The sequence below is a fragment of the Canis lupus genome, chromosome 4, assembly GCF_011100685.1.
Source record: "Canis lupus familiaris isolate Mischka breed German Shepherd chromosome 4, alternate assembly UU_Cfam_GSD_1.0, whole genome shotgun sequence".
Classification (NCBI taxonomy): Eukaryota; Metazoa; Chordata; class Mammalia; order Carnivora; family Canidae; genus Canis; species Canis lupus.
Genome location: NC_049225.1, coordinates 35,788,908 through 35,802,851, shown reverse-complemented (window position 1 = coordinate 35,802,851; position 13,944 = coordinate 35,788,908). Strand labels below are relative to the sequence as shown.

At 41.6% G+C, this 13,944-nt stretch overlaps 1 long non-coding RNA gene across 1 annotated transcript; it reads right to left on the bottom strand.

Moving 5' to 3' along the window:
• Positions 1–3,480: 3,480 nt before the first annotated feature.
• Positions 3,481–5,834, bottom strand: LOC119871499. Its single transcript, XR_005358090.1, has 2 exons — positions 5,531–5,834; positions 3,481–3,634 (listed from the first exon to the last, which is right to left on the bottom strand). It is a non-coding gene; the product is annotated as an uncharacterized LOC119871499 (long non-coding RNA).
• Between the last annotated feature and the right edge of the window lie 8,110 nt (positions 5,835–13,944).

Genomic DNA, 13,944 nt, shown 5'->3' with positions numbered 1-13,944 from the left:
AAGGAACATACTTCAGCGTTATAAAGGCCACATAGGACAAACCCATAGCTATCATACTCACTAGGAAAGGTTGAAATATTTTCCTTTAAGATCAGAAAAGAGAAGAATATCCGGGATCCCTGGGTGGCGCAGCGGTTTGCTGCCTGCCTTTGGCCCAGGGCGCGATCCTGGAGACCGGGGATCGAATCCCACGTCGGGCTCCTGGTGCATGGAGCCTGCTTCTCCCTCTGCCTGTGTCTCTGCCTCTCTCTCTCTCTCTGTGACTATCATAAATAAATTAAAAAAAAAAAGAATTGGAAGAGAAGAAGTAAAATTGACTCCATTTGCAGATGAGATGAATTTATATATAGGAAATCCTAATGACTCCACTTAAAACTATTATATCTAATTTTGAATACAGTAAAGTATACAAAATAGTAGCATTTCTATATGAATGCAAGTATTTAACAACAAATTACCCAAAAATAAATAAAGAAAGCAATCCCCTTACAATAGCATCAAAACAATGAAATACTTAGGAAAATTTAACCAAGGAAATAAAAGATCTCTACATTGAAAACTTAAAGACATTAATGAAAGAAATTGAAGACAAATAAATGGAAAGGAACTATGATCATGGGTTGGAAGAATTAATACTATTGACATATCCATACTACCGAAAGCCATCTATAAATTCAATGCAATCCCTATTAATATTACAATGGCATTTTTACAAGAATATAAAACAATCTTAAAACTTATACAGAACTACAAAAGACTCCAAGTAACCAAAACAATCCTGAGAAAGAAGAGCAAAGAGAGAAGCATCACACTTCCTGATTTCAAGGTGTATTATAAAAGCTATAGCGATCAAAACAGTACGGTACCACTATAAAAACAGACACACAGACCAGTGGAACAGAATCAAAAGCCTAGAAATAAACCCATGAATATTCAGGCAGCTAATATTTGACAAGGGAGCTCAGCATACTCAATGGGAAAATGATGATCTCTTCAATAAAAGGTGCTGGGAAAATAGGATTCACATGTAAAAGGATGAAAGTACACCCCTATCTTATCTATCTTATAACCCTCACAAGAATGAACTCAAAATGGATTAAAAATTTAAATATAAGACTTTAAATCATAAAGTTCCTAGAAAAAAACGTAGGAAAAGTCTTGACATTAGCCTTGCTGATGATTTTTTGGATATGACATCTAAAGCACAAGCAACAAAAGCAAAAATAAATAAGTTGGAGTATATCAGGCTCAAAGGCTTCCAAAGAGCAAAAGAAACAATCAACAAAATGAAAAAAACTTACAGAATGGGAAAAAATTTTGCAAATGTCCATATGTCTGATAAGAAGCATTTAACCACACATTATCCAAAAAGAAGTAAAGTAATCCCATTCGCAGTAATATCAAAACAAGATACCTCGGAATAAATTTAATAAACGGGCAAAAGATCTCTATACTGAAAATTTAAAGATATTAATGAAAGAAATTTAAGAAGACACAAATAAATGGAAATGTATCCCAAGTTCATAGATTGGAAGAATTAATATTGTTAAAATGCCCCCAAGTATATAAAGAACACATAACTCAATAGCAAAGAAACAAATACTCTAATTCAAAAAATAAACAAAGGATCTAAACATTTTTCCATATAAAATATATAAATTGCCAACAGGTACATGATAGGTGATGAACATCACTAATCAAAAGGGAAATTCAATCACAATCACAATAATGTTTCACTCATGCCTGTTAGAATAGTTATCATCAAAAAAATAAGAGGTAACAAGTGCTGGTAAAGATGTAGAAAAAGGTGAACACTTATGCACTATTGGTGGGATTGTAAATTTGTAGAGCCAATATAAGTTCCCCCCCAAATTTTAAAATAGAACTACTATATGATCCAGCAATCCCAGTTCTGGGAATATATATGTGGAAGAGATATCTGCACCCCCATGTGTATTACTCCATTATTTACAGTAACCACGACATGCAAGCAACCTAGTGGCCACCAAGTGCTGAATGAACGAACTAGTTGTGGCATATGTATAAAATGGAATATTATTCATCCAGAAAAAGGAAATCCTGCCATTTGCAACAACATGAACGAAAACTGAGAACATTACGGTAAGTGAAATAAATCAGAGAAATACAAATACTGTATGGTCTCACTTATATGTGAAATCTAAAATAAAAAAAATTAAAAACATAGAAGAAGAGATCATGTTTGTGGTTACCAGAGGCAGGAATAGGAGGAGGCACTTGTTTATAAAATAAACAAGTAATAGAAGTGTAAGCACGACACTGCTTTACTGTATATTTGAAAGTGTTTAGGACAGTGGATTCTAAGAACTCTCACCACAGGAAAAACTTTGTTTCTTTTTCTTTTTTGTATCTACATTAGATGATGAATGTCAACTACATTTATTGTGGTAACCATTTCAACACTGTATCAAATTATTATGCTGTAGGCATTAAACTTATACAATGTTGTATGTCGATTACATCTAAATAAAACTGGGAAAAAGAATCTTGGTTAATAAATGCAGAAGAAAAAATAAAATTTGAAATAACTATTTTGCAACTCTTATTGAAATTATAGATTCAGATATCTATAGTAGTTTTAACCATCAGATAAAATGTCAGAGGATTTAATCATGAGTTGAAATGCTAGAGGATTTAACAGTGTAACAGACTCACAAACCTGATCCCATTGACCAATGGGATCTTAGCATCAGTAAGAGTGCAACTATCAACATGTGTCTCCACACGTAATGCAGGAAGAATAACATCAACAATACCAAAATGAACCAAAAATTCACCAAGCTTCTAGCTTCTAACTACTGGCTTACGGGAAACTTGATGATAGTATAAAAGGTAATGAGATGATTAGGAAACAATTGACCAAATCGGAAATGTGGGAAATTCTACAAAATGCCTGTTTTTTTTTTAACATAAATTGGATTAAATAAAAGGTGAAATAATAGTAACAACAACAATGATAATGGAGATATATTCTATATCTCTGTGTTGTGCTTCATACTTTTAAAAAGTTAAGACTAATTTTCACCCTCAGGAGGGTGAAAATCGTCCCTGTTGTGAATGCATACAGTAAGAAAAGACTAAGTTACAGTAGAAATTATAAAGATTAGTACAGAGCAGAAATATAAAAATCAAGTATATTCTGAACAACTTTATACCACTATACATGACACCTAAAATGATTTATGAAAGAAATAGAGGGGTACCTGGGTGGCTCAGTGGTGAAGCATCTGCTTTTGGCTCCAGTCATGATCCTGGTCATGATCCCTGCAGGGAGCCTGCTTCTCCCTCTGCCTGTGTCTCTGCCTCTCTCTCTGTGTCTCTCATGAATGAATAAATAAAATCTTTTAAAAATAAATGAATAATAATAAAGAAATAGAAACACTAAAATAGCACAGTATGCTGGTCTGCTTTGGTCGCTGTAACTAAGTACCACAGGCTGAGTGGCTTTAACAACAGAAATTTATTTTCTCAGTCTACAGGCTGGAAGACTAAGATCAAAGTGCAATCAGGGCTGGCTTCTGATGTGGATTCTCTTCCAGGATTATAGGTGGCCACTTTCTTGGTATGTCCTCACATGGTCCCCTTCTCTGTGTGTCTGTGAAAAAAGAGCTCTAAGATTTCTTATGAGGACACCTGTTCTATGGGATTAGAGTCCACATGTAATATCAGTTAATCTCAGTCACCTTCTTAAAGACCATATCTCCAATTACAGTCACATTAGCATTAGGACTTCAAAATATAAATGAGGGCAAGGGGCAGAATTCGGTCCACAACATTCAGTATATATTAAATAAATTATATCAGTAGTTTATCAACATCACAAAAAAACAAGAATAGATGATACCACACCAAATATTCAAGGGGTAGATTATTGTGATCATATTCAAAGTCTTTCCAAGAGAAAATAAAGTAAAACACTCCCAAGTGCATTTTATAAAGCTAGTATTACATAATATCAAAATCAGATCAGAACAGGACAAAAATAGGAAATTATAAGCCAATTTTTCATGGTTGTAGGTAAAAAAAAAATTAAACTAATAGTAAACTCAATCCAGCAGTACTTTTAAAAATTACCAAGGCCAGGATAGGTTTTGTCTGTTAAATGTTAAAATTAGTTTCACATGCACTAATGCAATACATCATACTAATAGATTACTGGTGAAAAATATATATTCATCACAATATGCAAAAAATATATAAAAAATTCATCACTTATTCAAAATTTGTAGCCAACCTAGGAAATACTCTAATCTGATACAGAATTTCTACCAAAAGCCTTCCATCAATATTATTCTTAATAGTGATACATTAGAAGTATTCTTTTTAAAGTCAAGAATGCCTCCATCACAGGTTCCAGTCAACATGTCATTGGAGAACTAGTCAGAGCAATGTTTTTGGTTTCTGGTTTTGGTTTCTATAAAAACCAAAAGATATATATTTCAGAATGAGGGAGCTTAGCAAGTTGTATGAATAATCAAATTAATATAACTGTCCACAGCACCAATAAAGTTTGAAAGCATTAATTTTTAAATGCCATTTTCAATAACAGAAGAAACAGAAGATATTTAGGGAAGGCACTTGACAAAAAAGTTAAGGTCTTCATAGGGAAATTCATATGGAAGGCACTGGAAAAGGTGTAAATAGAGACATTGCCAGGTTTGTTGATTTTGGTAGTCCAGATGGCAGATTCAAATCCAACCAAGGGTATCTATATATTTATTGTTACTGTGATCATATAGTTTGAGAGACTTTTCATAAAATCAGACAACTAAAACAAATGACAAATGCCAATATGAATTCAAAATTGGACAAATGAGGAACAATGGACATGTTGAAAGTATAGCCCATAGCAATCTCAGCTCTTACTGTTATCAAGGGCTGAGGGTGTGATCACTATAATCAATTTAGGAAAATCATAAGCCTATGATCTACATAAAACGTAAGAGGTCATCAAGAAGAAGAAGGAGGAGGGGGAGTTGAGGGAAAGAAGAAGAAAAGGAGATGAAGAAGAAGAAGGAGGAGGAGGGGGAGGAGGAGATGGTGGAGAAGGAGGAGGAGGAGTTGGAGGAGTTGGAGAAGAAGCTCCCCGAGATCAGGGTGGCCGGGGGAGAGAAGAGGAGGAGGAGGAGAAGGCGGCGTCGAGGGCGGGAAGGAGCATAAGGAGGACGGGGGGTGAAAAGCGGCGGATTTTTGAGGATCCTATCGTCCGGAGGAGGGGGAGGGGAAGGAGAAGAGAGGAAGTAGTAGTCCTTTGGGGGAAGTGAAGAGGATGTGCTACTTCCAAAATTTATATGAAAGAGCAAGTGGGTTTTCTGTGTTTTCCGCGAAGCAGGGACAAGCCCTCCCCACTCGGCTCTCTCTGCGAGTCTGATCCACAGAACCGGCGCACAGAGGAAACGATTCTCTTGTACGTCACCTGTCCGGGTGGCTTGTTACACAGCAGGAGGTAACCGGAATGTCCCCCATTCACAAAGGACTTTGGAATGCTTACATGAACCTTCTAGACCTTCTAGATCCTTCCATGCCCATGAATGACTTCAGTGTTCCCACGGATGACCATTACCATTCTGGAGCTACATAGTTCTTGACCTCCTCATCCACAGGGACGTCCTCATCTAAACCACCTCAGCGGCCTGCTTGGAGTTATAAACAGGCGGGGTCTCGAGCATTAATGGCCACCTGGGGGGTTGGGATGAGGGACAAAAGGCAGCCTCGTCTTGCCGCTCGTCCAGAGATGCCAGGACTCCCGCCTGGGGCTGTTGACAGGCAGGACACTGAGCAGAGCTGCAGGTCACAAAGTCACCATGCCAACCCTCCTGCTCATCACACAAGGCCGCCTGCCCGGGGCGCGGGGAGAGGGGCGAGCAGGTAGTGGGGCCATCGCCCCAGAGCCAGCCGCTTGCCTCTTGCGACCTGAGGGCAGGTAGCAGGTGGAGTCGAAGGGCGCCTGGGAAGGTCTGGAGGGGCGGAGGCCCCGCGGGAGGGCTGCGCGGAGGCGGCCGCTGCGCGCCTGGGATGGGGAGCTGCGGCCTGGGGGTGCCGGGCCCCGCGCTCCTGCTGCTGCTCGTGCTGCCGCCCCCGCTGCTCAGAGCCAGGAGCCTGCACCCCACAGTCCGGGGCGGCTCGGGCGACCTGCACGGCCCGGCGCAGAGGGACAAGGGCCACCGCCACCACCTGCACACGCACGAGAAGGCGCCGCACCACCGGAGGGGCCCGAGCCACTCGAGCCACTTGGCTCCCGAGGGCCGCAGCGAGGAGCAGGGGAAGCCCTGCCACAGCGAGTACGACCTGTACTTCATCCTGGACAAGTGAGTGCCCGCCCGTACCCGGGGGGGGGGGGGGGAAGCGGGGAGTGGAGGGCGCGGCCTCGGCACCCCCAAGGAACCTCTGCAGCCCCCTGTTCCCGGGGCGGGAGAGCCCCGCAAACTGGTTCTCAGGCATTTTCCTTTTGGAAAAGAAAAAAGGCGCCATGGGTTCGTGGGTGGCTCTCAGTGCGTCCTGTGACAAGGCCTGGCCCTGTGCCCCGCTGGCGCCTCGAGGAGATGGAGGCGCTGCGGGGGGGGAGAGCTGCCCTGGGCGGTTCCACGAGCTGCCTGGATCTCAGCTCCTGCTGTGTGGTCCTCTGCTGTCATGTTACTGCTTACATGAAGGGGCTCAAGGAGACCCCAGCCTCTGGAAAAGGGGAGGTGGGGACAGTCTTGATCAAACCCAAGATAAGACCCTCTGCACGCCCCTTAAGCAGGGAGAGGGGCAGGTGATGGCCAGGAGCTCCTTCTGGGCGGTTATTAGAAACCAGCTGGGTTTGTGTCTGTGTGGTCCTCTGCTGTGGTGCTTTTCCCTGGAGCGGACTCTCTTTGTGCTGGGTGCCAGGGAGATGCCCTGTCGCCTCGGGGGGCTCAGAGCGTCACTGCTTAGAAAGTCCTTGGCTTTCCCTCCAAGGCTTTTGCTTCTTTCCTCAACCACCTGGACACTGCGTCTCAGCTTGTGTGTGCTTTGGGACAGCTGGGTCTGACGGGTGTCATCCTGGGGAGCCGGGCTGTGCGCTAGGCACCTTGTGCCCCTCAAAGAAGGGAGGGGGTGGACTTGCCATGCTTGGAAAGATCGGGGATGTTGTCCTGGTGCCATTTCCCACTTGTCTGTTGGGTTGGGAATGAACTTTACGGGGTCAGTACTATCCGTGGTGTGACTGTGGGTGTGACTGAAGCATATTTGGCTTCCAGAGCCCTTCCATTGCACTTCCCTCATCCTCAAAACCGCCCCAGAATGTAGAGTAGGGAAGACCTTTGCATTTGCAATCTCCTGGGAAGGGGATGGGGTCTGGAGGTCGGTTGGAGTAGCCCCAGGGGGGTGGGGGTGACAGGACTCAGGCTTCCCGGGTGCCCCGCTTGTAGCCCCCCAGTCTATAATGCCTCGGATTTCTCTTATGCTCCATGGAGGCTGATGACTAGGGAGATGCGTGCGCAGCCACCAGCTTCCAGCAGAGCCGACAGAGCTGGGAGCCCCCCTGCCACTGGAGTAAGTCCCTCCTCACTGTCCTGTGGAGGGACTTCGGAGTTGTTCCGGGCAGGTCTTCCTCAATGATATTTGGCACAGTCCAAGGGGATGTGACTTCTTCTTAGGCATTAGGGTTGGGGGTAAAAAGAGATTTTTGATGACTGATTCAATATTCTTGCTGGTTATGGGTCTGTTCAGGTTTTCTCTTTTTCTTCCTGTTTCAGTTTGGGTAGTTTACGTGTTTCTAGCAATGCATCCATTTCTCCCACACTGCCAGTTTGTTGGCATATGATTGTTCATAATATTCTCTTATAATCGTATTTCTTCAATGTTGGTAGTGATCTCTTTGCTTTCATTCATGATTTTTATTTATTTGGGTTCTTTCTCTTTTCTTTTTGAGAAGTTTGACTAAGAGTTTATCTATCTTGTTAATTCTTTCAAAGAAACAGCTCCTGGTTTGGTTGATGTGTTTTTTTTTCTATATCATTGATTTCTGCCCTAATCTTTTTAAAATATATTTTTTATTGGAGTTCCATTTGTGAACATACAGTATAACACCCAGTGCTCATCCCCTCAAGTGCCCCCCTCAGTGCCCGTCACCCCATCCCCCCGCCCACCTCCCCTTCCACTATCCCTTGTTCGTTTCCCAGAGTTAGGAGTCTCTCATGGTTTGTCACTCTCTCTGATATTATTTATCTTCTCCTGCTGGGTTCAGGCTTTATTTGCTATTCTTTTCTCAGCTTCTACGTGTAAGGTTAGGTCGTGTATTTGAGACTTTTTTGTTTTCTTGAGGAAGGCCTGTATTGCTGTATACTTCCCTCACAGGACCACATTTGCTGCATCCCAAAGGTTTTGAACTCTCGTGTTTTCATTTTTATTTGCCCCATGTATTTTTTCAATTCTCCTTTAATCTTCTGGTTGACTCGTTCGTTCTCCAGTACAATGTTCTTTAACCTGCATGTATTTGTGGTCCTTCCAATTTTTGTCTTGTGGTTGAATTCAAGTCCTATGGCATTGTGCTCTGAAAATATTCAGGAAATAATTCCAAACTTGGTACCAGTTGAGACCTGATTTGTGACCCAGTATGTGATCTCTCCTGGAGAATGTTCCATGTGCACCTGAGAAGAATGTATTCTGTTGCTTTAGGAGAGAATGCTGTCAACATCTCTGTGAAGTCCATCTGGTCCAGTGTGTCATTCAAAGCCCTTGTTTACTTGTTGATCTGCTCAATCTGTCCATTTCTGTGAGTGGGGTGTTGTAGTCCTCTACTATTATTGTACTATTACCAATGAGTTTCTTTAATTTTGTTGTTAATTGGTTTATATATTTGGCTGCTCCCAAGTTAGGAGCATAAATATTTACAATTTCTAGATCTTCTTCTTGGATAGACCCCTTTACTATGGTATAGCGTCCTTCTTCATCCCTTATTACAATCTTTGGTTTAAAATCTAGTTTGTGTGACATGAGGATTGCTACCCCGTCTTTCTTCTGATGTCCATGAGCATGATAATAAATGGTTCTCCACCCCCTCACTTTCAATCTGGAGGTGTCTTGGGTCTAAAATAAGTCACTTGGGGCACCTGGGTGGCTCAGTGGTTGAGTGTCTGCCTTCTGCTCAGGGCATGACCCTGGGGTCCTGGGATCGAGACCTGCATGGGCTCCCCACAGGGAGCCTGCTTCTCCCTCTGCCTGGGTCTCTGCCTCTCTCTCTGTGTCTCTCATGAATAAATAAAATATTTTTTAAAAAATGAGTCTCTTGTAAGCATATTGATGAGTCTTAATTTTTTAATCCATTCTGGTATTGTCTCTTGGAGTATTTAGTCCATTTACCTTCAGATTAATTAGTGAAAGATATTAATTTATTTGATTACCTGTAAGTCGCTGTTCCTGTAGACTGTCTCTGTTCCTTACTGGTCTTTGTTATTTTGGGGCTCTCTCCACCCAAGGGATCCCCTTTAATATTCCTTAACAGGGCTAGTTTAGTGTCTACAGATTCCTTTAGTTTTTGTATGTCCTAGAAACTCTTTACCTCTTCTTCTATTCTGAATGACAGCTTTCCTGGATACAGTATTCTTGGCTGCATGTTTTTCTCATTTAGCACCTTGAATATATCATGCTGGTCCTTTCTGCCTGCCAGGTGTCTGTGGACAGGTCCACCGCCAGCATTATGTGTCTGCCCTTGTAGGTTAAGGACCTCTTGTCCCCAGCTGCTTCAGGATTTTCTCTTTATCTTTGAATTTGCAAACTGCACTATTATATGTCAGGGTGTTGACATATTTCTGTTGATTTTGAGGGAAGTTCTCTGTGCCTCCTGGACTTGATTGCCTGTTTCCTCCCCCGGATTATGGAAGTTCTCAGCTATAATTTGTTCAAATAAACCTTCTGCCCCTCTCTCCTCTCCTCATCTTCTGGGATTCCTATTATGCAGATATTAATTTGCCTTCTGGAATTTCCCTTCGTGGGAAGTTTCCCTTCGTGATCTAACAGTATGTTTCTTCTCTCTTCTTTTTAGCTTCCTTACTTTCCATAATTTTACATTCTGTATTACTGATTCTTCCTTCTGCTTCATTCATTCTCATTTTATAGCCTCCCCTTGGGACTGTATCTTGGTAATAGCATGTTTAATTTTGGCCTGACTAGATTTTAGTTCTTTTATTTCTACAGCAAGGGATTCCATAGTGTCTTCTATGCTTTTTCAAGCCCAGCTCATATCTTTAGAATCATTGTATTAAATTCTAGTTCAGACATCTTACTTATGTCTTGATTAAATCCCCAGTAGTGAGTCCTACCTCCTGTTCTATCGGGTTTTGTTGTTGTTGTTGTTGTTGTTGTTGTTTTAAAGATTGTATTTATTTATTCATAGAGATAGATAGATGATAGATAGATAGATAGAGAGAGAGAGAGAGAGAGGCAGAGACACAGAGGGAGAAGCAGGCATCATACAGAGAGCCTGACATGAGACTCGATCCAGGATCTCCAGGATCATGCCCTGGGCTGCAGGGGGTGCTAAACCGCTGCGCCACTGGGGCTGCCCCTGTTCTTTCTTTCTTTCGGGGTGAATTTCTCCACTTCATTTGTCCAGAAAAGAAGAAAGAAGAAATAAAACAATAACAACAGAAAAAAAAGAAAAAGACAAAACAAACAAAATGAGATCCTCGGTGTGTCTTTGTCTGCTTGTTAAAAGAAACTAGATCCCGAAATAAGAAAGAAATAACATATATAAATATTATATATATATGTTTATATATATAAAGTAAAATACAGTGGAAAGATACAAAGATACAAAGAAATTTCAAAATTTCTTTTAAAATTACATAATTTTATAATTATATAAATAATTTTATTTATTATATAAATAATTTTAAAAGAATTTTTTAATTGAAAAAATAAGAAAGTAACCAGAAAAAAATAATACTGAACGACTAAAGAATAAAAATGCCAAGAATGGGACATCTGGGTGGCTCCATGGTTAAGTGTCTGCCTTCGGCTCAGGGTGTGATCCTGGGGTCCTGGGATCGAGTCCCACATCAGGTTCCCCATAGGGAGCCTGCTTCTCCCTCTGCCTATGTCTCTGCCTCTCTCTCTTTCTGTGCCTCCCTTGAATAAATAAAATCTTTTAAAAATATATCAAGAATGCTGTACATTTTTTTAAAATTTTTTATTTATTTATGATAGTCACAGAGAGAGAGAGAGAGAGGCAGAGACACAGGCAGAGGGAGAAGCAGGCTCCATGCACCGGGAGCCCGACGTGGGATTCGATCCCGGGTCTCCAGGATCGCGCCCTGGGCCAAAGGCAGGCGCCAAACCGCTGCGCCACCCAAGGATCCCCAGTGTTTTCCTCCAGAGCTGAAGCTTTGCAGGACTCTGTGATCCATAAACTTGGTGCAAGCCAGTTGTTTGTGCAGGTCTTCGGGGGAGGGGCCTGCTGCACTGAGTCTCAAGTGCTCTTGCCTTGGTGAAGATGCACGTCCAGTGCGTGGGTGCTGGGGCTCTGGGTAAGCAGCATTGGACTCCACTGTGACATTGCTTTGCTCCATGAAGGCTTTCAGCACTGACAGGCCCTGCTCTCTACCCCAGAAGCTGAAAGTCCACTCCTCCCAGTCTTCAGTGAGAAGCAATCACTCTTGTCCCCCTGGTTTCTGTCACAACTCTGTATTCACCTGGCCTATGACTGAGCATTTTTATCTCAGGCATGGGACTGAGTTCAAAACTCCAAAGTTTTTAGACTCCCGCAGCTCAGACTTACATCGTTCCTCCCTGGGGGAAGGGGGAGGGTATTGCCTCACTTCTGCCTTTTGCAGGACCCTTCCCGGGAGAGTGGACACACAACCATGCAGTGGTTTGCAGGCTAAGGACCACAGAGCAGGAAGCCGGCCCTGAGACTCACTGTCCCTTGCCGGCTTCCCCACGTGGACGCCGGGGACGGTGCTGCACTCAGCCAGCCTGTTCTTCTTGTAACCTCAGGGATCCTGAGACCGCACTGTCACACCTAGGATTCTGCCCCAAGTCACAACCTGAGCACCCGAGCCCTCTAAGCCAGGGTGCTTAAGCCTACTCCCCACTGCAGCCGACTTCTCAAGGTTGCGATTTTGCACTCCGCTGCTTGGAGTGCTTGGCGGTAGCTCGCCCCGCTCGCGGTCTTCAGCTGTATTTCCCCGGATTCAGGCCCTTGCACCTCCTACCTTCCAAGAGGTGGTCACTTTGCTACTTATAGACTCACAGCATTTCTTTTCTCAGATCTCTGATTGATTGATTTATTGGGTTTTCAGAATGGTCAGATAACTATCTGGGTGTATTTGAGGGACCAGACAAACTAGCACCCACTATCCCTCCACTATCTTTTATTTGTATATTTTCTTTGGAGAAATGCCCTGTTGAAGTCCTTTGCCCGTTTTTGAATTGAGTTGTTTGATTTTTATGTTGAGTTGTGGAGTTCCTAGTATGCTCTAGATTTCAATCCCTTTTCAGATATATGACTTGCCAATGTTCCCTCTCATTCTGTGGGTTTTCTTTTCATTTTTTGGATAGTATCTTTTGCACAAAAGTCTTTAATTTCAACGTCTGGATTAGCTATTTTTTTCTTTTATTGCCTATTTTTCGGTGTGATATCCAAAATACCATTACCAAATCTAACATCATGAAGCTTTTCCTCTGTATTTTCTTCTAAACGTTTAATATTTTTAGATCTTACATTTAGGTTTTTTATTCATTTGGGTTAATTTTTGTATAGGCGTAAGGCAAGAGCCCAACTACATTATTTCGCATGTGGACATCCAGTTTTCCTAGCACCATTTGTTGAAAATAGCGTCCTTTCCCACATTGAATAATCTTAGCATCCTTGTCAAAAATCAATTGAACATATATATGAGGGTTTATTTGTTCTCTTTATTCTATTTCATTAATCTATGTGTCTGTCCTTGTGCCAGCACTACACTATTTTGATTATTATAGCTTTGTAATAAATCTTTGAAACCAGGAAATATGAGTCCACAAACTTTGTTTTTATCCAAGATTTTTAAAAAAGATTTTTCCTTATTTAGAAATATCCCAGTTGAGGGCAGAGCCTGCAGGGCTCCATCCCAGGACTCTGAGGTCATGACCAAGCCAAACCAAGAGCTGGGCACTTAACCCACCGAGCCACCCAGTAGCCCCAAGACTTTTTTTTTTTTTAACTATTTGATGTCTCTTAAGATTCCATATGAATATGTGATGTCCTTCCAATGATTTGTGTCTTTTTAAATTGCTCCCAGCATGGATTACGGTTTTCAGTATACTAGTCTTCTGCCTCTTTGGTTAAATTTATTCATAAGTATTTTGTTCTGTTTGATAATTTGTAAATGGATTTGTTTTCATAATTTCCTTTTTGGAATGTTCGTGGTTAGTGTATATCAAAATGTAACTGGTTATCATATGTTAATTTTGCCTCCTGCAACCTTGCTGAATGAATCCTTTTCTTAGCCAAAGAGTTTTTTTGTATGTGGAATCTATGGTGTTTTTTACATGTAAGATCACATCACCCAAAAACAGAAACCATTTTACATTTTCCTTTTCAATTTGGATAGCTTTATTTCTTTTCCTTATCTAATTGATCTGGCTAGAACTTCCAATATTCCATCGAGTTGAAATGATGAAACTTGGCATTTTGGTATTACTTTTGATCTTAGGGAAAACTTTTAGTCTTTCACCACTGAGATGTTAGCTGTGAGTTTTTCATATATGGCCCCTATTATGTGTATCATAGGCTTTTTTCCTATTCCTAAAAAGAGTGTTTTTATGAAGGAATTATGTTGGATTTTATCAAATGCTTTTTCTATGTCAATTGGAATGATAGTGTAGTTTATTTTTTGATCTATTAATTCTATTCTGTTAATTACATTGTTTGATTTTCTTTTTTGCATTGAACAACCAGGT